This window comes from Rattus norvegicus, chromosome 2 (assembly GCF_036323735.1).
Source record: "Rattus norvegicus strain BN/NHsdMcwi chromosome 2, GRCr8, whole genome shotgun sequence".
Classification (NCBI taxonomy): Eukaryota; Metazoa; Chordata; class Mammalia; order Rodentia; family Muridae; genus Rattus; species Rattus norvegicus.
In genome coordinates, this window is record NC_086020.1 from 94,783,258 (window position 1) to 94,810,695 (window position 27,438).

Sequence of the window (27,438 nt, forward strand, 5' to 3'; positions counted from 1 at the left end):
CCTTTTGGGCAGATTCATCTTTTACAAGTACTGAATGTATCTTTAACTAGTCACATTACAGTGAAACCATCTCTCCTTCTGTGCATATAGCTATATTTTTTGGGTTCATTTTTTTATTGGATAAGTAAGCAAAATATGTGTGCTTGGATTTTTACTAAAAAAATGAAATTAAGAAATACTTTTATATGTATCAATTGTAAATATAAAACTTACATGTTCTTTAAAGTTTCACACTTTATGGAAAACGAATACATTTTATTTTATAAAATATTTTTCCAATATAGTCATAATAGTCATAAAACCATTTTGTTGACTGAATTTAATTAAATCTGTTGGTTCTTCATGTAACAGTGAGTTTTGACTATACACTTTGGCTCCCTACATATCACATGTGCACACCTGCCTGGGAGCTATCTTTGGATCTGTGAATGAAAGACACACACACACACACACACACACACACACACACACACACACTCACATACTAGCTTTTTAAAAAAAAATGCCTTGGCTACCTCAAAGGCTGGGGACTCCTAAACCTTCCCTTGCTACCCTAGTCCCAGTCAGGGAAGTGGCCACTGGCCACTTACCCAAATTCTTCATGGCTGGTTGGCTTTCTCTCCTGCAGCTCCTGCATCCTATCCTTCCCCCCTGAGTCATGGCAACTCTGCATTTCCATTGTTCCGACTGCTGGCATCTTTATTGATCCATCAAAAAGCCAATTGCGGACAAGGGCCTTTTGTGTTTGGACACGCAGATTCCCAACTGAGTGAAAGCATTGGAACCACTCTCCACATCTTCATCTCCTTATTGATAGTTGTTGTTTTTGTCTGAGGAAAGGCCTCACAGAGTGGCGTCTCACTTAGGTCTTTCTTCCTTAGCCTTCCATGCAACATCAGGTAATCTCTTTGTTAGATTAGAACTTCATATAGCTTCTGTATATTGATCACTACAATATCAAAGCCAACATTCCTCAGTGATCATGCCAAATTAATAAAGTTATGTTTATTTCAGCATTTTAGTTAAAATTTCAAATTTTTGTTTCAGCTTGTAAACGTGATGCATCTTGGTAAAGCAGCTGTGGTAAAGAGCTCTGCTGACCTCCAGAGCTCTGCGGCCATTTTAGTTTCTCCTCTTCCAGAGCTTCTAGCTAGACTCAGGTTGTTTTTGTTTGTGGTTTTGTTGTACTCCTTGTAATTTTAACACTTAATTTTATAGTGTAGCATCAGCCCATTAGACATAGTGATTTTTCTTGATTATTTCAGGATACTTTGTTTATTAGACAGCAGATGTCTGCTTTTCTGCTGTTGAAAATGACATAGCCATGAAGATCTTTGAGGATAAGATTCATGAGCTTATTTCCTGAAGTCTAAGTAAAATAGTTAGGGTTCAGGTCACTGATATTTTTTCTGGCTCATGTAAACAGCTTGAACATTTCATGTATTTGTTGGTAATATTGACTTTTTAAAAATAGTATATTTGGCTTACAGCTTATATCCTGTGGATGTAGTGTTCTGTTCTTTGTATTTGAGATCTGGAGATCTTAAACTTGTTCAGCCTCTTATTTTAGAACAGATTTCTTTTAAAACAAAAGTAGCCCGAGCATAGTACTAAATCAGTTTATGTCCAACGCCACTTAAACACAGCTGCTTCTTAAGCAGCAGGAAAGCGGGCAGTGGAGATTCTCTGTAGACAATGCTTCTGAGCCCCAGTAGCATGTCTTCCTGTTTTATAATAGTGTTCCCATTGGGGCCATGCTCCTGTGTCATAAAGTTCTTTTATATGGCCTTCCATTACTGTAATTTAGCTAGTGTCTATCGTATTTTGATCGTTTTCAGTTTTCATTTCTTTATAGATAGCAGGATTGATAGTTGGCATCTTTATCCTATTATATAATGGGACTAAAGCCTTCGGAGTGGAGAACTAGAAAGAATATTCAGTCTGCCCTATTTTCAGAGGAAAAAACTATGTATTCAAAAAAGTCTGTATAACCCCAGACAACACAAGTATATGCATCCAGATGAATTGGCACTGAATAAGGTCCTTTGCCAGGACGATTACTGCCTGGACCCATTTTTTGACTGACCAGTAGCCCCCACACTTTAATTTAGTATAAAAGAAGATGTTCAAAAAATTAATTTCAGATTAAACCAACCCTATTTGGTTGTAGAAAACAGAATTTTAATTTTTAAAAACGAATTGAAAAGAATGCACATATCCTATATTTTCCCCATAATTCCCACCTAATTCTGTAGTCTCTAGTCCTTCCCGCTGTGGTGCAGCTGGTCTGCCGTTTCATCTCTGTCTGCCTCCTCTTACTCAAGTCACTACTCAGTCCTAGGCATTATGCAGATTACGTTTGCTTTTCCTTTATTAGCATGTCACCATCCCGCACAGAGCAAACATCTTCCTCCCTACCGTTGCAGCTTCTGACGCAACTGACTTCAGTGCCTAACTATTCCCTACTGACATGTTCTGCATATTTCCCTCCTAGGACAGCTAATTTTGACCATTGACTTGAGTTGACTTAAGGTGGCTAAGAGGTTAGAAATTTATACCTCTGTGTGTATCTTGCAAGGGCATTTGCAGAGATAATGATATTATAAGAACTGTAACAAAATCAATAGTTAATTCTGCTGGTGGATTAAAACTCTGACAGATTAATGGGGAGCAGAGGAAGTGGTCACTGGAGTGTGTCCCGGGTTCATAGCTTGCGCCAGTCCTTTCTTGTGGTTTACACTACTTCCTGGCTGCCATGAATGACTCTGTCCCACCATGCTCTTCTGCCACGATAGTCTGCCTTACTGTGAGCCTAGACACAGAGCTGTCCTACAGTGAACTGTGGAACCTAAGACACCATGAGCCACAAGTACATCTCTCACCCTGAAGTCATTTACTGATGTACTTTGTCAGAGCAATGAAAAGTCAGACTAACAGACTCTTCAACTTAAGTATAAACTCAGACAGAATGGACTTCATTATTATAATTACCATTTGATAAATTAAAATGTTGAAAGATTTTTAAGTACAATATTAAAGACGTAAATCAGTTGATTTAAGATTTTCTTTTTTTTTTAAGTGTTAAATACTCTTTATTTGATATCATACATAAACCACAGTAAATGCCTTTCAGTGGTGAAAGGCAGCATCATTGATGTAGGGAATTCTAATTAAAACAGCATTGTCAAGAATAGTTCCGTTCTGGTGTTTAGCATTGCCTGTCAGAGGCCAGTGAACACACACTGAAGCACGGGTGAGTCTTCTTGTTTCTGAGACAGTGATAGAATTTTCCCAGGATTTAAACATATTCATATACCCAGTTATATAAATCTAAGTATGAAACCATTCAATAGGTTTGAGGCGACACCCTCATATTTATGGAGAGGAAAACATTACTAATTAAGTCCAGTCTTATCTTGAGAAAGGGAGAGCAGTGATAGCATGTATACAACTGGAAGTGTTACTTTAAAAAAGATCATATCCACTTTATGACAAGTCAATTTTACTTAAATCAGGGCTGTCCAACAAAAACATTGTTAGCCATTCATGATCTGAATTTGGTGTATGAATTAAATTATGATATACATTAAAAGCCATGAGACATTTGTTTTGTAATAAATAAGGCAGTGGAATTATTCATTAGTAGCCTTTTTAAGATAAGCTATTAGATCCGCCCTTTCTCCCTTCTTCTTAATTCATTTTTGTTCCAGGGATGTACTTTTTGGGATTTTCCAAATACTCCATCAGGGTATCATCTCCCCAGGTGATGCCTTTGTTCTTGTTGGCATCTGTGTAAGAGAATCCAGCAGCCTGGCCTGTCTTCCGCCCAAACAGACCATGGAGGTTTGGTCCAGTCTTATGCTTGCCTCCTTTTTCCACAGTGTGGCACTGGGCACACTTTTGAACAAAAATCTTCTTGCCTTTTTCAACATCACCCATTTTAAATTCGGTCCGGGCTGGTCAACACCACAAACGATCAAACTCTTGGGGAGACGTCCCGCTCTCTAGCCCAAGGACACGCTGGCCCGCGCCTGATTTAAGATTTTCTTACTTGGGCACATTTCACTGCAGTACCTTTACTGCTACGGTATCTTGCCAGTCCTTAGTTGATTTCTTAGTTGTTTAAGAGGAAAATACTTAGTGGTTCTGACTTATTTACAGTATCCTTGTTAAAAGGAATTGGAGACCGTCTATCTAATACTATCTTAATGGCACTTTGGAAGCAAACTGCACATGACAAGGAATAACATGCCACCTCTAGCTTATGAGACTGGACCCTGGCGGACAGTCCAAGGTGGTAGTGAGCAGGGTCCGGAGACGCGGCCAGCATTACTTTGGTCCTGCCTATAATCTCCAGAAATAGTCCTGTTAATAGCCTACGAACCTAGAAAAGAATCTAAAGTATATAATAACACAGACTGGATGAAGACCTTGTCATCAGCCACTGTACCACAATATTAACCCATGTTCAGTCTCATAAGACCCATGTAAATTGCCACAATAAGAAACCTGTGCTATATCAAGTCAAAAAATTGCTTGTTAAGAAGTTACATGGACAATGACACTGTATTTATTCTTATTACTAAAGGGTTGTAGATTTTTTTCTATCCTAATATATATTTTATGTAGAATATCTATTATTTTTATATTCTGACAAAAAGTCCTTCCCATCTTAATGGCTGAAACTATATAATATCATTTGATGATAAATTCTAAGAAAGAAAACTAAGAAAACTTTGTCTTCTTATTTTTAAGATGTATCTACTCTACTCATTTGTCCTTCCCTTTCTTCAACTCTTCCCTGTTCCCACCTCGTCTCTTCTCTAATTCATTCTTTTTCTCCTTAATTGTTGCTGTTACAAACATGTAAATGCATAAATAGAAAGCACACTTGTCCAGTCCGTTTAGTTCATCTTGCATGTATATAATTTCAAGACTGACCATTCGATTTGGTATTGGATAACCAATTAGGAGGCTCATCCCTGGGGAGACTAGTTCCCCAGCTCTCCGCACTCCTTAGTTTCCTTCCTTGCCTATGTTAGATCGCTCTCCTATATCCGCTTATTGATTAGTGGCGTCCTCTTTTGGGTCTTATTTAGGCATCCATGATGTTGAGGTATCACAGTGCTGTTTCCCCATCATTTAGAGGAGACAGCAATCTCACAGCAGATTTCCTGCTCCTCTGACTCTTACTATGTCCTCTTCTGTAATGTGCCCTGAGCCTGGAGTGTAGGAGTTGTGTTGTAGATATATTAATCAGTGCTGAGCAACACATGCTCAGTTGTTCTCTGCATTTTGACACATTGTGCTTTTCTGTAATGGTCTCCATTAGTTGCAAAGAGGTTTCTTTAATGCAAGGTAAAAACTACACTTGTCTGTGGATATAAGGATGAGTATTTAGAATACAGATAGGAATTCTGATGGTTTAGTAAAGAGATAGTAATGTCTCCTCTGAGAGCCATGATCTCACTAGCCTGGGTAGTTTTCTAGTACCTAGTATGATTTTTCGTGTTGAGCAGGCGTAGAATCTAACAGACAGCTATTGGCTACTGATGAGTGTCACTGTTGTACCTTTAGTGATATCCTGCTGCGCTGCTCATTCTGGTTCACAGGAGTCACTGCTGGGTAGGACAGTTGGTTGCTTCCCTCCCTTGGAAGTTTGCACAGCACCTTCTGGTACTATGAAAGCTAGTCTTCTGGAAGGAGGATTTCCATAAGATCCTATAAGATGCATGATGTCTTCAGCAATAGGACTTTACCTTCAACCTCTCTGTGGTAACCAACAGCAACAGCAATAACCTGTTTTAGGAATCCCTTGGACTTCCCTGTCTAACAATTCAAAACGGGGTTTCTCATGCATGGTACTGGGGTTTCTGTTAGCCTATGGCTCTTGTGGGGTGAGCATTGTCAGCCCAAGTAGTAGAACTTCATTTAAACTGCACACACACACACACACACACACACACACACACACACACACACACACACTTATGTATTATATGTACTCTTAGATAAAAATATGACTTTATGGTTAACATTTGGCATTTATCTGTGATCCATTTATAATATTTTGATGTGATTTAAATAATGAAGTAAATATATTGTACTTTACAATTTTTACATTTATTATGAATATGCAATGTGGACGGAGGTCAGAGTACAAATTTCAGGAGTCTAATCTTTCCTTCTACCATCAGGGCTGAGGGCATCAAACTGAGGGAGGGTGTGCTGGCAGGTTGCTTACCTTCTGAACCATGTCGCTGGATCCTAGTCGCCCTTTAAAAATAGTAATTTAGGGCAGGTATGGTGGTGTATACCTTTAATTCCAGAACCTGAAAGCAGGAAGCTGAGGCAGGCAAGACAAGGCCAGCCTGGTCTTCAGAGTGGGTTCCAAGCCAGACACAACTACACAGTTTGATCTGTCTCTAACAACCATACAAATAGCAATTCAAAGTCATCTTTTTTTCTTCTATATTCTGAATCTTATTTTCATGTACCTCTGTGTGTGTGTGTGTGTGTAGACCCATCTATCTACACTTGGTGTTTTTCTTCAGTTGACAGTAAGCAGAAATTAATCTCTGTCTATGATAGTGTTTAATTGCTTTTACTTGTAAAAGCGAGAACTTCAGATAGGTCAGCATGCAGAATGCTACAGCCAGTTCAGAGGGCACTTAAGCTGTCCCATTAGTGGGTAGTTACCAGTGACCCAGATAGTTGACTTCCAGGAGTGTGTATGCATATACAGACCGAAGGGTGAGAACACTCCGTGTCTACCCAGAACCTTCACACCTAGTGGCGACATTCAGGATAGACAGCAGCAGAAGCAATCTAAATGTTTATTCATGAACAGATAAAGAAAATGTGGTGTGTTCATTCATCCAAGGGAACATTATGTAACAGGCAGTGAAGTTCCTCAGTCAAGGTATAATATGACTTAGTCTTAAAAGCTTTACTGTTAAATTAAAGATGTTAGTCACAAAGGACTTACTAGTATATGTGTGCCTAGAGTAGGCACGTGTGCAGAGGCAGACAGTAGGTGCGATGAGACAGCGGAGGGATGCTCAAGAGCACCACAGCTTGGGTAGTAATGTGAATACTGAAGTTGACAGCCTCAGCTGTTTTCAGTGAATACGAGGAAGGCCATCCAAGCTGGCGAAGTTTTTTGGCTTGCGAATTATATATTTCAGTTAAAAAAGCTTTAATGAAAAATCAAGCATTTGGGACTTAGGGGAAAGGAACAGGAAGGGATGGGGTGAAGAAAGCCTGTAGGGGTAGCAGTGATGAAAGTGCTCTGTTTACAGTAGCTGTCACAAAAGTAGGGCGTGATCAGGGACCCAAGACTCAGGTCGGTGCTGCGGCCTGAGCTTGCTCACCACACAAGGTTTACGCGGTCTCCACTGGCTGCTCTTCCCAGCAGACTTTAGTGCTGAGGGGTGCAGTCTGATTACAGCCATCAGCAGACAACCACTTGGGCACATGGACGGCTCTGGTTCCAGTGGTTCCCCAGATTGCATGTGAACTACTTAGGGAGCGGGTCCTGCTGCCCTCTACTCCCTTATCGTGGTTTCTAAAGGAAAATCCATTGTTTGTTTATATTAAAGCCTGCATTTTCCCAAAGTAACTGTCTGCAGTACAGTTTACCTCAATTCTTAGCCCAAACAATGCACATGGTGCCACCGAGTCTACTGTCAGATAGCCGTAGTTATTCCTTTATAAAGCATGCCAAGAGTACCCTTTGTCACTGCACTGTTAGAGCATCCCAGCAAATGACCAGACTGTATTTATAGCAATGTGTGTTTTGGATTTATAACATTTTATCTCTTAGAGACACAGTGTATTATTTGCTTGGTTACTTTATAATTGTGGTAGCTTCGTGCCACCCACTGTAGGTTGTTCAGCAGTGGTTATTCTAACCACAAATTAAGGAGTTATTTTTCTGTGGTTCACTTATGCATAGGGATGGTATTGCAGGAGTCACTGGAGCCCAAGTTCTATAAACAAAAATTTTAGAAGGAGTTTTTGTCAAACAGACTCACTAGATTGTTCGTACTCAAAACATTTGGGACTAGAGTTTAGATGAGCAAAGCATAATTTGTCAGAACTGCCGTAGGTATATGCTAAGTGCCTGTTGAGTTGCATGGTGCCTGTCTTTTCAGTGGGCTGCAATTCCTATCTCCACAGCGCTAGTTGCTTTTACTTCCTGGGTCCAGTTGAGAGTATAATGAGAGCATGCTGCCTAGGAGAATTTAAATAAGTACATACATACACACATACATACACACATACATACATACATACATACATACAAATACACATACATACATACATATACATATACACATACATACACACATACATACACACATACTACGCACATATGCACATACACACATACATACATACATATACACATACATACACACATACACACATACATACATATACATATACACATACATACATACACACATACATACATATGCACATACACACATACAAACATACATATAATATATAGTGTTGAGGCTTCACAGATTTCCCTCAGCAAAACCATTAGCCTTTAAGCATCCGTGTCCTGTGCTAAAACCCTTGGTCTAGAATCTGATGATGAAGGCAGGCAGCTTTTGCAATGAGCCATGTGTTCCTTGTGGTAGTACTAATGAGCAGTGTTGCTGAACTGGCAGGGACAGAGGTTGTTCTTGTAGAGAATGTCGTAGGATCTCCTCTTTTTCCAACATGTTGGGATGACTCAGGTGGCTGGGCTTGGTAGCAAGGGCCTTCATTGAGCTGCCATGCCGCCTGACCTTCTGATCCTCCTTCCTCCACTTGTCAGGTGCTGGACTGCAGGCTCGTATGCCCATGCCTGGCTTATGTGGTGCTGGGTATTTGAACCAGTAGATCTGTGTCAGTCCTCTGCCAGCTGCAGTCCCTCCCAGCCCTGCCCTCCTGGTCTCTTCGTGCCTTGCATAACTTTATTTTTCTTTCAGGAAAGATAATCAACCTTTTCCTCCTTTTGTATTTGTCATTTCAGATATTACTTTACTTGATTTTTTTTTTTTAGAAGACACAGTTCATTAGATGTTTTTCTAGTGTTTAAAGTTATTTTGAAAGCTTGCAGTATATTTGAAATTTATTTGGGGGTAAAATTGTGGCCTTATCAGTAATGAACATTTTGTTTTATGGGATTTCTTTCTAGATTCTTTTAGTTATACACACACACACACACACACACACACACACACACACACACACCACCTACCTTTTGTAGTATGGGCCTATTTCCATTTACTATTGAAATTAAATAAATAGCTAAAGTTTTCAAGTTGTTTTTGCCTATTTAGTTGGTGACTTCAAAAATTGAAGTTCCTTCCCACACAAATGGCTTTTTTCTCTTAGACAAATTAATACATCCAGATTAATACATTAGTACATTAATAAATTAATAAATTAATACATTAATACATACACATCCCAACCTTCGTTCTTCCATATTGCTAAGGATAGAGCTCAGAACTTCATACACCCAGAGAAGTGCTATGCCAACGCTCTCTAGCCTGCTTGTTATTTATTTTGAGAAGCCAATGTAATTTTAATGTTTGATGTAGCAGAGGAAGCCTGCTGGTTATTTTTTAAGAGGGGAATGAGAATAAGTTCTGCTGGGGTTGGGGATTTAGCTCAGTGGTAGAGTGCTTGCCTAGGAAGCGCAAGGCCCTGGGTTCGGTCCCCAGCTCCGGGAAAAAAAAAAAGAGAATAAGTTCTGTTTATATTATTTTTGAGGAGAGGGTATTACCATAATTGAAAGAAGGAATTTTTAAATTGATTATTATAGTAGAGTTGTTTTATTGTTCTAAGGACTAAGAACATTTAAAAGGCATTGGCCACATTGTGACAAAATACTTGATAAAAGTGACTTAAGAAAGTAAGGGTTTAACGTGGCTCATAGTCTTGGGTACACTCCATCGTGGCTGGAAAGGCGCGAGACATACTGTTTCTGAACTCAGAAGTGCAGAGAGAAGAGTACTGGTGTCCAGCCTCGTTTCTTCCTTTTCAGTTTCAGCCTCTGGAATGGTTCCATCATACTGAGGGTGGGTCTTCCCACTAAGGTAAACTTCATGTAGAGACTCCATCACAAATATGCCCATCCAGTTGGCCATTCATATTACCCATCATGCTAGTATTAGTTTCATTTTATAGTTAGAAGATGACTAAGGGAACAGAAAGGTTGTACCACTGTGCACATCCTGAAAGTATATCTTGTTAGTAGTTTACAGAACCTGGTGTCAGAGCGCATGCTCACAGGTGCCTCATTAGAATGCCTCTTCGGCTCCACAGCTGAAAGTGAATGACTGCCAGTGGCAGGCAGGCAGGCAGGCAGGCAGGCAGGCAGGCAGGCAGGCAGGCAGGCAGGCAGGCACAGAGCTTTCACAGAGGACACGACTGTTGAACTTATTCTTAAAGAATGAGTAGTTTCCCAAATAGAGGATAGATGCCAGACAATCAAACTATTCCAAGAAAGTTGTAGAGATAAGAATAGAAATAGATTGGAATCAGATTGTGAATGACTTCTGTTCCTTCAGGGCATCTGGACTTTATTTTATTTGACTGACGCACACACACACACACACACACACACACACACACACACACACACACACACACACAGAGAGAGAGAGAGAGAGAGAGAGAGAGAAACAGAGACAGAGACAGAGACAGACAACAGACAGAGAGAGACAGAGACAGACAGACAGAATGAGAGAATGAGAACGTGTGTGTGCGCGCGTGCATGCACCTGTGCAGACTATAGATAGATGTCAGATTTCCTGTATTTCCACTTTATATTATTATTACTATTACTATATTGTTATATTGTTATTATTACTGCTACTATTTTGAGATCTAATCACTACTAAACACAGAGCTATACTAGCTGACCAGAAGTCCTCTGGGCTCTTCCTGTCTCTCTCCTCTTCCCTAGGGCTCAGCTACAGTCTCATGCTGCCATACCCAGCTTTTTAGAAGAGGGCAGGAGATCCAAAGTAGAGCCTCATACTTGCACTAAGTACTTTAACCACTGAGCAATCTACCTGTGTCCTAGATTTTATATCAGAGAGCACAGGTTCTATAGCAAGGGCCAAGGATAAATATTTAGCTGATGGCCTTAGAATCAAGGGTGGAGCTGGTTAAAAGACCCTGTCCTAAACTCTAAAGTCATGTATGGGCATCTTTGAGATCTGTGCTATATAGGTTATAAGGAACTAATAGAGGCCTACAGGCAGACAGAATTTGGTTATAAAAATAGAAATTATCGTTCTAGTCATAGAAGCTTATATAAAGTACATTTCAGGTTTGCAGGCGAAGATCGATTAGGGGTATCCCGGTTAGTTTGTATACTTGTTCTGCCAGCAAGTCTGTAGGAGCATTTTCATGACTAAGCTTGATTTGGAAGGACTCAGCCCAGTGGCACTGTCACCCCTAGGCAGGTGACCTGGGTTCTATAGGGGGGGCAGGCTGAGCAAGCCATGAGAAGAAGCAAGCCAGTGAGCAGCCATTACTCCATGGCCCCACTTCAGTTCTTATCTCCACTTTCCTGACTTCTTTATATGATGGTGTCTTAATGAGGGTTTCCATAGCTGTGAAGAGACACCATGACCATGGCAGCTTCTATAAAGGAAAACCTTTTATAAGGGCTGACTTACAGTTCGGAGGTTCAGTCCATTGTCATCAAGGTGGGAAGCATAGCAGCACACAGGCAGACGTGGTGCTGCAGGAGCTGAGATCTACATCCAGATTATCCAGCAACAAGGAGGGAGAGGGGGAGAGAGACAGGCAGTCAGACAGACAGACACTGGACCTGGCTTGGGTTTCTAAACCCCAAAGCCCACCCCCAGTGGCATACTTCCTCCAACAGGCCACACCTATTCCAGCAAGTACACACTTTTTAAAATGCCACCCCTGTGAGCCTGTGGAGGCCATTTTCATTCAGGCCACTGCAATGGACTACAAGCTGTGAGGTGAAATAAGCCCTTTCCTCTCCAGGTTACTTTTAGTCATGATTATTATCACACCAATAGAAACCTAAGCCTACTGAAAACATTTAGAAATGATTAAGGTGCACTGTTGCTACTGAAATAGAGGGTTCTCATTGAACAGGTGTGTCAGAGTAACCGACTGATGGACGCGCAGGTAGGGAAGGGGAGAGTTAAAGGAGCGTGATGGGAGTCACAGGCTAAGCAGACGCTTCGTGGCTCATGATCTCTCTGAGGGAAGAGAAAAGTAGTTTTGCCATTCTAACTTATACTAATTTAAATCTGTGCATTTGTAGTATTTTATTTAATATGTATCCAGTCATCTGAGGGTAAAAATTAATAGTCCCTAAATAAAATGAAAAAAAAAATTAGTAGTCCCTGCTCAAAGGTGACCAGTGTGCTTAAAGCAGTGCTGGCCAGATTTCACTCTGCTGTGCTGTCCAACTTTGACCCCTCCTCATCGGCACGTGACATCTTCGCCAAAGCCACAAGAAATGCCTTCAACTTAGATTTTCTAACTTTATACTTGATAGCCAAGCACAGGGAAGTATAAGAATTCTGTCAAAATGCTGCTTTCTCCCCCCCCCCTCTCTCACACACACACACACACACACACACACGCACGCACGCACGCACGCACGCACGCACGCACGCACGCACACACACACACCATATATATGTTCTAATGCCTGTGCCATCGCAGGTTCACACAGCCCCTTCAGCTGTGTCTTGCCCCCGGCCCCCCAAGCAGTAATGGGCAGCCATGTTGAGACCATATGGACATTTTCACTGGGATACAACCGATTAGACCAGAGTAGATACCTGAACCTAGCTAGCTAGGATCAATTCAGATTCCAGCCCTTAGAATTGGGCATTAGGAAAGAATGAAAGAAAATTAGCTCCTTCACATCTGAGGTCTTTACCAGTACCAGTATTTTTTTGTTGCTGTAATAAAATACCATGATGAAACACAACTTATACAAGAGTTTATTTGGCTTTATGGTTCCGGGAGAGTCTATAATGGCAGAGGAAGCATGGCAGAAGGAAAAGGAAGCTGAGACATCACAACTCAACCAGACATAGGAAATGGGGGCGGGGGTGGGGGAGTGCGAAGGAGCAGGAAGTGGAGTAAAACTATGTAGCCTCACAGTTGGCCCCAGTGGCACTTCCTCTAGCAAAGCTGTACCTCCTAGATTCCGTAACTTTACAAAACAGCACTGTCGACTGAGAACCAAGTGTTCAAATACACATCTACAGGAGACATTTCTCATTCAAACCTTGTCTGACCCATCGGCTCATGCACGTCTCACAATGCAAAATGCATCTAGTCTGACTTTACAAATCCCAGATTCTTATCAGCCTCAATACTAGATAAAAGTCCAGTCTCCTCAAGCCCAAGGCACTCTCATAACTGTAACCCCTTGTAAAATAAAAAACAAAAAACCCAAACCAAATTATATATATATATATATATATATATATACATACATACTTCTAACATAAAATAGTGCATAATATACATTCCCATACCAAACCTGTAGCTCAATGTCCAGTATCTGGGGCTTTAGTTTCAAACATAGCACTACCCCTTCAGTTCTGTATGCCTTTCAGGATAGAAAATTAGAAGATGTCAAAGTGCATAAACAGACTATACTGGGAGATAGCCCCATCAAGGAGCTATCTAAGAAGTATGAAGTGAGTTGGTACAAAATTTATTATAATGAAAAAGTGCTGTTCATATTTTTTATGGGTTGAGTATATGATCTTGATATTGTGGTAATTAAATATTACTTTTCATAGATGACAAGAACACTTTATGGCCAGACAGAATGTAGACCATAATTCAACCAACTATGAAAATTCAAGTATTTTTCCACATTATATTATATATCATATATTTGACCACCTTTTTTAGTGTTATTTAATTTTTTCATGGAATTTTCTAAACTTCATGATTTTTTTTAACTCAGGAGCTATGCAAAAATAAATTTTAAATTGCCAAACAAGTGAGAATTTTTAATGATTAGTTTCTAGAATAGTTGTATTGGGATGGCAGAAAATACTACAGTTTTTCAGAGCTGCTTCTTTGCTTGGGATTGAGTCAATTTACTCAAATATTTATATACAGTATTTTTGTTTTACACTTCCTTTTATGTACTTTAAAGCTGTGTCACTGCATATCAGAGTTTATATGCCCTGTCTTTCTCAGTTTTAAAGTGATATATCCTTTTATCTATAATGTTAAAAGCCAAATATGATGGTGCACACCTGAAATCCTAGTACACAGGCTCAGAGGCAGGAGGATGGGCAAGTTTATGGCTAGCCTGGGCCACATAACAATTTTGAGGCCTTCCTAGGCTACCCTTTTTAGTTAAAAGGACTCTGTGTTCTATAAAACCTAGCCCAGGGTTCTGTTTATTCTTTGTGTTTAGCTCTCCTTTCTTTTCTGACTTTGAACAATCAATTCTAAATTGCTGTTTCAGTGATACTAGAAAGTGTCTGGTATTTTAACCTCTGTGTTGATTCTTATAGCATGTACTTGTTCCAACGGCTGTTGGACATGGAGGTCTGGTTTAGCATTTACTTATAATCAAGGGCATTCACAAACATTTGCGCATGTTTGCAAGTTCAGACTTTGAAGATGCACTGAGTCCCAGCTCTGTGCAGCGAACTCTGTTCATTGTTACTGCTCCGTATCAGTGGTGGTCCAGTCAAAGTAAGTAGGCATTTGGAAAGTAATAGAAGCGGTGGGTGGTTTTCTTCTCTTTTAAGTCACTGTGTGCTTAAAACATTTATCCTTAAGGCAGTTATTTTTACTCATTAATTACTTCTTTGCATTTTTGGAGTTATTGCAAATATAATTAACACGAGATAAAATTCATAAGCATAAAACTAATTATGGCTATAGTGATGAGGATTTACTTTTACTTTTTGACGCCTAAAGACTAGATATGGTAGCAATTGCCTATTCTCCAAAAAATACACCTTCTGCATATGTAATTCACAGAGTAGTGTTATTTATGGGACTCTAGGGTTTTATGGTTTGCTTCTGTGCCCGGTCTTCTACAGCAGTGCCTTCTTGGCCTTACTAAAAGCAGATGCTTGACAAGTCCCAGTTGCCTTCCTAGGAGTATCAATGAAATGAGTTAGTTGAACATTTATCTTTTGTATTTTCTGTGTGTTTCTGCATGTGGACATGTATCTTTGGAGACCTGAGGACAGTTTTCAGGATTCAGTTCTCTTCTTCCACCCAGTGGGTTCCAGGCATCAAACTCATCCCTGAGCCATCCTGCCAGCTGTTATTATTAGGCTAGACATTGATTTAGATTAGGTGGACATGTTGAGTCATACACATTGTTTAAAGGTTTTATGCCAGTGGGTAGAGAGATAGCTTGGTAGGTAAGAGCACTTGCTTTTGAAGCAGAAGAACCTGAGCATGGCTGTGCATCTCTAACCCTCCCGCTGTGTGTGAGACAGCAGAAGGGTCACTAGGGCTTACTGGCTGGGAGCTGAGCTCCAGGCTCTCAGTGAGAGACCCTGTTTCAAGGAAGTTAGATGAAGAGTGGTAGAGCAGGACACCATGATCTTCTTCTGGCTTCTACCAGGCACACACACATGTGAGCATGCACCCCTCCCATATGTGTGGGCATTTCACTATTAATATGTTTGTAGGTAGTATCTATGTCTATGTCACAGTGTCACTATGGTCACTATGCAGTGACCATAAAAGTTCAATCCATTTACTAACAGAAAACAGTCTCTTATTAAATGAATATCTTCATGGGCACAAGATGTAGTAATCTCGGTCATCTGGAAATATATTTTCTGTTGGGTCATGAACACATTAATCCCCTTGCTTGGGAGGTACTAGTGGCTGTGATTGCTAACATTAGTTATAAATTTAAAAGTGGTCCTGGTAGCAATTGGGGTTAAACTTGCAGGCAACATTTCAGGAATGCTCATCTGGTGCCAGGCTCTGTTAGGTCCGACACATAATAACCTCTTTTGTCCTCACAGGAGCCAAGGCAGCAGGTATTATTATTATCTCAATGGTTATTTATTGAAACAGAGTAAGAGTGTAGCTAGCAGCTGCGGGATAGGTGGGGGGGGGTGGCTAAAGAGAGTGAGGGTGGGCCTTGGGTGCACAGCACAGTAAGGAGAGAGCACTAATGTTCTGCAGCACACTAGCATAACCATAGCATACAGCAGTTCATTATATACTTCAGAATTACCTCAGGAGAAGTTTATAGCTTCTTAACACACAGAAATGGAAATCTCTAAAAAGGAAACATTCATTATCCTGATGTGACCATGATATATTATATGCATATTTTGAATTATAATACTGTACCTTCTCAATAAGTGCATTTACATGTTTAGATGTAAAAATTAGCAAAATAATTATGACATTTTAAAATGAAGAAATAGCTGGACACCTCATTTACGGAGGAAGAGAGTGAAGACCCTGGTCCGGATTTTAAGAGATAGCAGAACTGATAATTGGTAGAACCAGATTGGAGTGTAGTTGGACCCTACAAAATGTATGCTTGATTACAGATAAAATCTCCCAAGACATTTTTGGCTTAGGGAAGGAACATTTTATTCAGTCCTTGAGCTAGTGCTCTGGTCTAGCTAGATTTTCATGGCCTGTGTCAAGTAAACCATCATAAGTCAATGGAAGCTGTTGGTCTGCTGTTTGACTTCTGACTTAGGTTCTTTAGTTTTATACCTGATTAACCTAAGAACGATACAGGAGGAGAAGAGTGTGTGTGCTTGGGGCATGTTAACATACATATAAAAGAACCAGAAAGGCTTCTGTCGGTCTGGGGAGGCCTCAGAGCCCCATCTGAATCTTGCCTTCTCAACTGCTTCCAGCCCTGACCCTGCTCCTGCACTCTCCAGTGCCGATGGTCCACTTGGCTTCTCTGCTTTGAACCAGTCCAGACTTCTCTTTGTATTTAACACAATCTTGGGGTAGGAGAAGGTTATGTAAGTGACTCATGAGAGAAACACGAAATGTAAAAGAGCAGCACAGTGCTTGACTCAGTACCCTGTCAACACCAAAATGCCGGTGACCCAACTGTTTGGCATAGCTCTATTTTAATGCAAAACATGACTTCACTGGGGTAAGAAGTTTTACCTACTGACTTTCCAGCTCTCTCTTGACCTGTCATGTACATATGGGCACAACTGCTGGCCACGGGGACAAGTGTGGAGCATTCTTCCGCCTTCACTTCCTAGGCTCTTTAGCCCGCATTGAGCTGTGAACAGTGGCTGAGGACAAAAGCTGTATACACTGTTCAAACAGAGCACCAAAGCAGCAGTGCACTGAGTCACTCTGCGCTCTGTGTGAGAACTGAGGGGCTCTATTCATTTCCTTTGTGCTGCTGTCTGTCAACAGCGCTGTTTGAGGCAAGGCCTATTGTGCTGGCCAGTGTTTCTTATTGACCTAAGTCTGTGCCTGCTATGTTCCCAGGGTCGAAGTTGCGAGTGAGAGAATGTTTGGAAAGGGGTAATCATAGGCTCGATGCATTTTGCTGTATTGTCATCTGACCTATTAAATCTAAACTGTGGTCTGCGTTAATGCAAACAGGTAATTATATAGTCACAGCTGCAGCTATTGACATCTGGTCACTGCACCCATGGGAAAAATATGTTCTTTTTGTCCTGTGTTTAGATTCTTGCATGCTGGACTTTAATGATTTGTAACTGAAAACAGATAATGGATCAGGATGAGTAAATGATGACTGAGGTAGACACTTAGAGCCACAGATGATTGCATGTTTCCTTGATAACATGGTGCCTTATCGTGGCTCCGGCCTGAATAATCTTGGTTGAGATTTAAAGTAGTGTAAAATAAAGATAATTGTTATGTTTCCATCCTATATGATCAGAGCATCATGCTAAGTCACCTTTAAATGGCTGCCTCTGGGATTTCGGTGTTAGTTTGTCTGCCCCGTGACTTTCAGCCATTGTGTCTCCCCCAGTGTGAGATGGTCTGAAGCAAAAGTTTTGAAAACAGCTGCCTTTAAGCCTACATCCTCTATGTCCCACGAGAAAGAACCAGTTTTATGATAGTAAAAGAAAATGCTCAAATATGTTTTACTTTATGTAAAAACCCACTTTATCGCTTAAATCCTCTGCAGTCAGGTTTCCCTCATCTGCACAGGTCATCAGTCTTAGTATTTATTAAAACCCTAGGAGGTGGAGGGCTGTGAGGCGGAGGGGCTGTGAGGTGGGTTGCTCTTTGAGAGTGGATGGTGCATTGTTTTCCTTCTCTTTTGAGCTGTCACTAGTGGCATGGTGAAAGTCCTGTAGGGTAAAGGAGAACCAGCCTTCAAGGTCTAGGACCAATTCAAGGTTGTCTAAGGTTTGCACAGTTTTTGTCTCTTGCCTTTAGAGATGCAGTCTCTTCCTAATGTTAGTTAAAAGTTCTGTTGTTGGCCTTGATTGAGAAAGCACTCAGGATGCCCTCAGGTTGGAACTGTTTTTGCATCAGTCCTGTAAGCAGGTTCCTTTGTTTGTTCTTCATAGAGTAAGGCAGGAGATGGGTGTACTGTGCTCTGAATATGTGGGGGTCATTGGGAGGATGGTATTTGATCTTCTTGCATCTAAGATACTGAAGATATAATGATGAATATAAATTCTTATCTGTAGGGAAGTAAGGCCAAATACATTTATTATTATTATACTATCCTTACTACAAGCACATCTTTAAAAAACATGACATAGTGGTTAGATATTATAAAATGAATAATATGATACAGTAATACACAGAATGTTTGCTCCTTTTTTTTTTTTTTAACAAAGTGGGCCACTGAGAACTATTAGCTCTGTTTTGAAAGTACTGTTTTGTGTTAGTGTTACTAAGAGAAGCTGCCACCCCATGTGTGGGACACAGTAGAATTAAGACAGCCGTGCAGAGTGCATGCAGTCACAGTCACTTCTTTAAATGAAAATGGTTTTCAAAATTTTAGAGTGAAATCTGCTTTTTAAAAGAATATTTTCATTTCTTTAATGCTGTGTTACATACAGAGTTATTTTCACAGATACCAAGTGTAATTACTTCAAAAGGCTTTTCATATTTGTAAGAAATAACAAACCATATGTCATCTTGTAGATGCCCTGATTTGGAAGGAACATGGCTCTTGGCCAGCAATTAATTAAGTCACCCTTTTGTTTGGGCCATATTGTGGCACTGTTTAGGTGTGAAATCTTCTGTTGTTAGCAGATAGGAGCATTCTTGTGTGCCCCCATGACAGTTTAGAGAAAGCAGTCCGTCTCGGTGCTATGTGTGTGCAGTGTAGATCCAGGAATTATAAGGACAAGGAATTGGGAGTTGCACAAGGTAGAGAAGAAAGTACCATGATGGTAGATTGAAGATGAAGACTTGGCCGTTGGCTGGCTTTTGTTGATTGGGCATTGCATCAATCAAGGTTAATAGGAAATTAGAAGCCCCTAGGGGTCTGTTGCTAGAGATCACGGAATAAGAAGCGATTTAAGCAATCATTTGTGTACTGTTTGTACTTACTTTAATGTCAGAAAGAGAAGACAATTAGCCCAACTAATGGACTTTTCTGCATTCCTCCTGAATTGCAATTTAGATATTCCTAAGGCATCTTCACATAGAGATCTCTTGTCAGATTGGGCGGGCTCAGTTAGGTTACCTAGTGTTGCTCTGATTGTGCAGCTTTCCTTGCTTCTCGTTAGAGAAGAATTAACTACTATTCAGGATATGGTAGTTAAACAGAGGTATGGGCCTGGGTCTAGAGATTGCAGTCAGGGAAGGCTGGCCTCAACAGAGAGCTTCCTTTCAGGTTTGACCATTGTCTCAGCTTCCCTCATTGAGCCTCACTGCTGTTGATCTTAGCAAGAGCCCAGAGACGCTATTGCCTAGATTACAATAAGGTTCATGTTTGATCTTTTCATTTTGGAAGGGATAAAGCACCTAGATCTTAAAAGAGTGCTTTTCTCTTTTCTTTTTTTTAATGAACGGCAGTGGCCTTGGGAGTTTCAAAAGCTCTATAATGTTTTGTTCACATGGTAAAAAAACGATTCACAACAGACATTGTGATCCACATGCTTGTTTTCTCTTTCTTTAAACAAAAAACTATTTAACTCGGCTAAGTTTGATTAAATTTAGGATTCTTTTGCATTTTTCTCTAAACTCTATCTTATAAAAGCAAATGCACACATATATTTGGAGGGATTCTGAACCCTATACTTGGCAAGGAAGCTTTCTTTCTCAAGAGCAGGTAGTAAGTGCTAGCCTAGGGGTACGTACATGCAGGCATACCCATACTCACCCTGCTGTATGTGGGGACAGTCTGCTACACATCGTTATTTGGGGGGTAAGGAAAGATATCAAAGTATTTCATAAATAACTGTAGGTGGGTGTTGTGAGGGTTAACCATCTGGCATTCTGGTGGCTTAATTAAACTCTGGCATAGAGCCAGAATCTGTAGAAACTAGGTCTTCCAGGGACGACCACAGAAACCAATGGGTTTCAGGTTCTTGGCAAAGTCTGGAGGCTTCCACAGCAGTCTGTGCTCATGCCTGCCTACCTGGAGTGGGGAAGCGAGCAGCTGTGGACCAGGGCTCAAGCCTCCAGCATTCCCACATTGCACCATGCTTGTTTGGACTTTAAATGGAGGCAAAGAGTAACTGTCTTGTAGCTGTGCTCCTTTTGTGGTTCACTGTGGGCACTTGGAGCTTCCCGAGGGGGTGGGAAGGAGGTGGCAAGACTGTTAGGAAGCTCAGAGGTTGGCCTGGGTTCATGATGGGTGGAGGAGGCTTCCTTATGTAACAGGAATTTGAGGTTTGGGAATGATCTGTGATAGCTTTGACAGTATTGAGAAGTTTCGGTCAGTAAGTCTTTAGCCCCTGCTTTTTCAAAAAGCAAAAGCAGCTGTATTGTTGCTTTATTGACAGAATTTACAATGATTTAAAATATTCCAGACTTTTCAAAATAAAGCATTCTTTTAAATGTATTATTCTTTAAACCTGTGTACTGGTTCTGTGAATGTCAGAAATGTCAGAGTTTTATCATCACATTAATTTGCCTTGGCTGGCTCATAACCCGGGGTTTTAATGGAGCATCAGTGTTCATCATCCAGACTGAAACCCAGACTGTAAAAGCTTCCATTTTTGTGTGCTGAAAGGTTTCTACATGAAACCATCTCAGAGATTATTGCTTTTGGAACCTCCTTTCCCCTCCTGTTTAAAGTTATCCCATTTAATCTCCTAAAGAGAAATCTAATAATTAAAAACTATATTAGATAAAGATATCAAATAAAACATAATACATTTTTAGGAAAAGGTTCATTATCTTTTTATTTAGAAAAACTAGGGTTTTTCTTTTCTTTTTTGTTTTGTTGTAAGACAGGATTTCTCAGTGTAGCCCTGGCTGTCCTGTCTTTGTAGACCAGGCTGACCTCAAATGCAGAGATCAGCCTGTGTCTGTCTCCTGAGTGTGACTCAAGGGGTACACTGGATACCTGAAAGAAAGCTATTGTTTTCTAAACTAACAGCAACAATTAAAATTAAGTAGAACCACCTTCCCATCTTCCTTCCCTGAGAATAAAAATGTGAATTTTTTTATACTTTACATGTTTTGTGTAGCAGGGATCTGCACCTCTCCATCTATCCCAAGTTCTTTGATGCATTGCTTAACAAATGAGGACATTCATAACAGTATTTTGGACTCACTCACTGCTACAGCTAAAGTTAGATAGCAAGAAAATATTAGTTGGGTTGCCTTTGCTGCACTGGGGGCTGGCTTACAGTTCCAGAGAATCAGTGCATTATCATCATGGCGGGCAGTGTGGCAGCAAGCGTGGCACTAGAACACTAGCTGAGAGCTGCTTACTCACCAGCAAACAGAGAATGAAAGACTGGGCCTGGCATGGGCTTTAGAACCCTTACAGCCCACCCCCAGTGAGGTACTTACTCTGCCAAGGCCACACCTACTAACAAGGTCACACTCGTCCTCCTGGGCCTCATCTAACAGTGCCACCCCCTGTTGACTAAGCATCCAAATATATGAGCCCAAGGTTTTAATTCTTATTCAACCACCCAGCATTCACTCACAGATTATCTGGGTTTTCTTTCTTTACATCATTTCCAAACTATGTTACAACCGCACAACTGTTTTCAAGGCAGTGTTGATGAAAGGACTCATAATGAACTCTTACTAACCTCAGTTGTATAATTTGCCTTATGCAAGGTAGTTGAGCAAAACTAAACTAGTTTTGACACATTTGATTAATCTTGGAACATTTCTTATAAGAACTCTTGTATACCAATGATCCAGTGAGTGGTACTGAATGCTTATCACGTTTGTTAGTTCTTTAGCCGTATGGACAAAGTAAGTAACAGGCACACACTCACCTATTCATTATTGGTATTGACACACCCATCATGAAGTTTTGGTTCTCCCATCTTATATTAAATAGTATAATTAGTTGGAAAACTTGATTTATGGCTCCACTAAGTTCTAATGTTTCTCTGTTTTTTTTAATCGAGCTGATGCGTTTATAGGCAATAGTGGGGCGTGAAATCTCCCACTATTACTGTGTTGGAGTTAATCTGTAGCTTTACATAGAGAGGGTTTGTTTTGTGAAACTAGGTGCATTTGTGCCAGTGCACATGTTTAGAACTGTACATATCCTCTTGATAGCTTGTTCCCCTGGTAAGTATGAAGTGACCTCTTTATTGCTTCTGACTGGTGAGTTATATTTACTCGTTTCCTACTCCACTTCCATGAGGTACTCTTTCCATCCTTTTACACAGATGGTGTGTCTGATTTTGTAGCAAAGTGTGTTTCTTGGAGTCAACAAAAAGAAGGATCCTGCTTTCTAATACTAGTCTATGTCACCTTATTAGTAAATGAGACCATTAATATTCCGTTATTATTGAGAGGTATGTGTTAATCCAGTCGTTTTGCTGATATTGTGTCTTCTTAGCCCTCATTTGCTCTTTTGTTTACTTTTCCCCCTGTGGGCTCCTAGGAAGGCTCTTACCCTTCCTTCCAGCGCTCTCTAGAGTTCACCTAGTTATTATAATCCTCTTTAGTGTATCTTTATCAGAGACAGCTTTTATTTCCCCTTTAATCTTAATAGATAGTATTAAAGGTGTAAAATTCAAGGTATATAAGGTATAATACTGGGCGGCCATCTGTAAGCTTTCGGAATTTACAGTGTGTCTTCCAAGCCCCTTGGACTTTCAAAGTTTCATTGAATCAACTGTTATTCTGGTCTGCCTCTGTGTGTGATTTGACTTTTCACTCTTAGTGCTTCCAACCCCTGCTCTGAAGCCTGTGTTTGTAGTATTTTAATCATGTTAAGTGGCATTTCTTTTCTGGTCCTATTTGATGTTCTTTGGACCTTTGAAGCTGGATAGGTTTGTTTTTCTCTAGATTTGGGAAAAATCTATTTCAATGAAAATATTTACCATGCCTTTGGCCTGGAATTTTTCTATGGCCATAATTCACAGATTTGGTATGTTCATGGTATACCAACATTCCTGTTCCATTCATGTTTTTTTTTTTCAAAAATATTTGTATTTAGTGTTACAATTCCTCTACCTTACTTTCAAGTTCTGATATTCTGTCTTCTACATGATCTATTCTGTTGGTGAGACTTTCAATAACCAAACACTGTTGAACAAAAAATGAGTTAGTGAAGAAATGAAGAGAAGTAAATGAAACTAAAACACACATCAAAATCTGTGGGGCACACTGAAGAAAATCTTAAGAGAAGAGCTGATTTCCCCAAGTGCTTACATTGCTTTGAGAGAAATTAATAGTTTAATGTTCACTTTAATGCCTTGGAGAAACAGGAACAAACCAAATCCCAGAGCAGTCATTGGGGAAAATAATCGAGATCAGGACAGAAATTAATAAAATTAGAGAAGAAAAGGGACACATTTCAACAGACATCAGTGAAATTCAAAAACACTGTAAAAACATACCTTGAAACCTTTTATTTCACTAGGTTGGAAAAAAGTCTAAAAGAAATTAAATTTTTAGACATATATAACCTACCAAAATTAAATTATGATTGGGTAAATAATTTAAATAGACCTATAACTAGCAGGATTGAAGTAATAAAAACAAAAAGAAGCAGAAAGCCCAAGACCAGATAGATGGTCACTGCAGAATTGTATCACACACCAATAGTACTAAAATCGGTCTATAAGAAAGGAACAGGATGCTATCACCCTGACACCAAAATCAAATGGAAACATATACACACAGAGAGAAAAATAGAAACGTATTTCCTTTATGAACATAGAGCATAAATTCTCAATAGGATACTGGCAAATTGGGGCTGGAGAGATGGCTGAGTGGTTAAAAAAAAACTTATTGCTCTCAAAAGAGAGAACTGAACCTGTGTTCATTTCTCAGCACCTACATGGCAGCTAACGAAGGTTGGTAACTCCAGTTCCCGGGTATCCAATCTTTTCTCTTAGCCCCTGTAAGCATTATATGCACATGATGCACATGCATGCAAGCAGACAAAATACTCATACACTCTGAAATGTAAATAATTAGATCTTTAAAACATACTAGCAGATCCCATGCAGAGTCACATTGAAAATATCATTCATCATGATCAAGTTAGTTTCTTCCAGCAATGCACAGATGGTTCAATGTATATAAATTGATCAATGAAGTATATCATGTGCCTGTATGGATGGACTCAAAGACAGAAATCACAGGGTTATCCCAATAGACACAGAAAAGCCCTTGCTCTGTCATCTTTTAGATAGAAGTCATGAAGTAGCTAGGGAGGGAGGTGTCAAACATTAATATAATAAAGTTTATGTACAATAAATCTATATTGTATTCAGTGTCATGCTAAATAGAAAAAAAAACTCAAAACATTCTCACCAGGCTCAAGAATGAGAAGGATGTCCATTCTCTCCACTTCTGTTCAATATTGAACCTGAAATCCTAGTTAGAGCAGTATGACAAGAGACAGAAATAAAAGGAATACAAACAGGAAAAGAGGTCAAATTCTCCCTGACCTAGTGTCATTTCTGTTGCTGTGATAAAATGTCCTGATCACAAGCAGCGTAGGGGTTTGTTTTAGCTCACAACTCCTGGTTAGTCTATCATAGCAGGGGCATCAGTATGTGCTTCCTCATGCTGAGCACACTCTCTTATACAGTTCAGGATTTCTTGCCTAAGGAATGGTGCAGCCCATAGTGGACTGGGTCTTCCAACATCAGTTAACGCAGTCAACACAGTATGCCACAGAACTGCACACAGCCAACCTGATCTAGGTGACCCTCATTGAGATACTCTTTCTAGGTAATTCTATATTGTGTCAAGTTGATAATTAAAACTATCTATTTATAAATCCTTATTTACAGATGATGTGATTTATATTTAAAAGACTGTAAAGACTCCACCAAAAAAATTCTTGCAACAAAATGGCAAGATACAAAATTAACACACAGTCATAAAATCAGTGCACTTCCTATATTCTGATGACAAGCATACTGAAAAGTAAATTAAGGAATCAATTTTTCAGTACTATTTCAGTACTCCCCTCACAAATGTGGGACATAAAACCATGTCAGAAAGTTTGGTAAGGTAGAGCAGACTGAGACCCGGAGACTCGGTGGGTGCACACCTGAGGCTTAGGCAACTCCCAGCTCCCTGTCAGGCTCCTGACTTGGAACACGTGCCATGCTTGTCACATAAAAGAAATGTGGCCTGTGGTCATATATGCTCAAGACAGAATTCTCCATGTTAGTGAGCTACCTAGAGGCCTGGAGGGTATAGCCAATAAGCTTTCCTTCCCGGACATTTAATCTCAGGCCCACTCTGAGAAGTGGGGTATGGTGTTATGCATCCATTTCCACCATGACAATAAACTGGCTCTTTTCACCAAGATCCTCTGTGGGGAGCCATGTGGAAGGCCTTTGCCTACAGAGCCACAGCCTAATGGCCCATGGAGGGCCTCTCAGTGCTCTCAGCCACAGCCACCACCAGCCCTACATCTGACAAGCTAAGACAAGCTGAACTCCCCCTCCCATGACCTCCAATCCAGTTCCTGCTTTCCCATACCTAAGACTGCGCTTTCCCACCCCTGGAGCAGTGCCTTGGTGCTTTCCTAAGGCTTAGCACCTGCCCCTGCATGGTATATGTGCAGTCAAACTCCCCAAGCCAGTTCCACCTCCCCAATCGAAATGGCCATGCCCAGCAGTGGAGCGGGCACGGGCCCACAACCCTGCACACAGTACCTGGGAATAAATTTAACCAAGAAACAAAAGGCCTCTACAACAACAACAACAACAACAACAACAACAACAACAAGAAGTTTAAAATGGTAAAGAAAGAAATGAAGGGAGACACACAAGACTGTTAGATCTCTACGGTCACAGATTGGAAGGACTAATATTGTGAAATTAGACATTCTATTAAAAGCAATGTATAGATTCAGTACAGCTCCAATCTAAATGTTAGGGTTATTCTTCACATATACAGAAAAAAGAAAAAAGAAAAAGAAGTCTTAAAGTGTATATGAAAGCACAAAGGCCAAAGGGTGGCTAAAACAATTCTGAACAAAAAGATTGTTGTAGGCAATCCTACTCCTGATGTCGAGCAGTACTACCGAGCAGTGGGAAGCAAAGCGCATGGTATTGGCACAGTCGCACGCTCAGATCAGTGGAACAGAGTGGAGGGCTATGAAACTACAGTTGCCTGCAGCTTTGGAAATCAGTCTGGAGGTTTGTCAAGGATCCTCTGACCCAGCAACACCACTTTGAGCAGGTACCCAAAGGATCCAAATCATACTCTAGTGATATCTATGCACCCATCTTCAGTACTACTCTTTCACAGTGAGTAGGAAATTAGATGCCCAGCAACTGCTCAGTGGATAATGAAAATGTGGTACATATACATGATGAAAGATGGGCAGAAACTTGAAGATAAATATATGAACTGGGTGGGAAGGGGAGCTATACTGAGAGTTAACTCTGTCTTGGTAGAGCAAACACTTCATGGTCTGTCTGTCCTCTCTCTGTATCTGTCTGTCTGTCTGTCTGTCTGTCTGTCTTTCTCTCTCTCTGTCTCTCTCTCTGTCTCTCTCTGTCTCTCTCTGTCTCTCTCTCTCTCTGTCTCTCTGTCTCTCTGTCTCTCTGTCTCTCTGTCTCTCTCAACCTAGTTTCTGTTCTTTAAGATCTGTTTGTTTAACATGGAGTACCTGTGAAATCCAGGAAACTAGGAAGTGGGCACCTTACAGGATAACTTAAGAATGGGCATAGCACAATAAAGGTAAAAGGAAAATAAAGAGAGAAGATTACAGGTGAAAGGGTTTAAGTAGGGCAGACTATGGGGCAGGGGTTAAGGAGATAAGGGAGTGGGGGGTGTTAATGAAAATGGGGCATGTAAAAAGGCCAT

The 27,438-nt window shown here is 40.4% G+C and overlaps 1 protein-coding gene and 1 pseudogene across 1 annotated transcript in view; one reads left to right on the top strand and one right to left on the bottom strand.

Annotated features, from left to right (window-relative positions):
* Nucleotides 1-27,438, top strand: part of Mrps28 (mitochondrial ribosomal protein S28) — a 130,608-nt gene that overhangs the window by 55,224 nt on the left and 47,946 nt on the right. The gene's annotated exons all lie outside the window — the stretch shown is intronic.
* Nucleotides 3,062-10,529, bottom strand: LOC134485883 (cytochrome c, somatic-like; annotated as a pseudogene).